Genomic DNA, 1,235 nt, shown 5'->3' with positions numbered 1-1,235 from the left:
CTCTGCTGAGACCATCAATTAAGAGGACAAATAATGATTTGCTTTCCTGGCAATGGTGAAATAAGCAGCTACTCATGAAGAAATCAATTGGGAAGCTGTGGAGAGGGAAAGGATATAAGACCCAAGGTGGAAATGAGACCAGTGTGCAGGTTTCCATCTTCTCCTAATGACCACTGAGTCAGACACTCAGTGAGCACATTGATCCGTGCCCTGTGCCCATGTGTCCTCCCCAAACAGCCTGTGACCTTCCTCCAGCAAGGAGAAACTAAAGGGGAGGCATTTGGGGCTTTGCTCAGGGATCATCCTGGGCCCAGGTGTTTTGCAGAGGTGAAGAACATGTTAGGAACAGGGAAACGACTTTAATCATCTCTTCTTTTCCTTTGCAGCTGCTTAGGTTTGCTGCTGCTGAAGGGTTAGGGATTGATGATCCAAGACAGGTCATTTTGAAGCTCTCAGGGGCCGTGGGATATGGAATTTTGCCCTTCCTCCCTGTGCTGGGAGCAAATGCTGGCAGGGATGAGCTCTGGATCCTTTCCAGTTGCCATCAGGCACTTGCTGAACATGTGCTGTGTCTCAGCCAGATCTTTGTCCTTTCAGTCATTTGCTTTGGTTTTCCTTAATTATCTGCGAAGGACAACCCTGGGGGGATATAAGTGGTTTTATTTACACGTGGCCTTTTCCCTGCTGGGGCTGCATTGTTGTGGGGACTCCCAGCTGGGAGCAGGAAAGGAAGTGTCAGCGTTTAGGGCTGTGTGATGGATCCAGTGTGTACACTTTAAGCACCAGGGAAAAGAGGGTTGTAACAGGAGAGAGAACATGACAGGTTGAATCCCAGGCACTTTCAAGGCTATTTTTAAATGCTTTGTAGTGGAATTGGAAGCAGGAGGTCAGGCTGGAGCAGGAGCAGTGCTGATGGGTGTTCCTCAGACATGGATCTGCTCAGGTCTGGCTGTCAACACCTCTCTGTGTCCCTCTGCCCTGTCCTGCCTGAGCTCCAGCAAACCCTGCCTGGCTGCTCAGCTGCCACACAGGGGGGTTAGATGGGATAGTGGGAAGGAATTCCTCCCTGGGAGGTGCTGAGGCACTGGCACAGGTTGTCCAGGGAAGCTGTGGCTGCTCCATCCCTGGGAGTATTCCAGGCCAGGGTGGAGAAGAGAAGCTCCAGGGAGACCTTAGAGCCCCTTCCAGTGCCAAAGAGAGAGGAGTGGGTATATCCCTCAGGGATGGACAGTGGG

Source organism: Acanthisitta chloris, unplaced genomic scaffold, assembly GCF_000695815.1.
Source record: "Acanthisitta chloris isolate BGI_N310 unplaced genomic scaffold, ASM69581v1 scaffold19127, whole genome shotgun sequence".
Taxonomy (NCBI): Eukaryota; Metazoa; Chordata; class Aves; order Passeriformes; family Acanthisittidae; genus Acanthisitta; species Acanthisitta chloris.
This window is presented reverse-complemented; position numbering follows the sequence as displayed.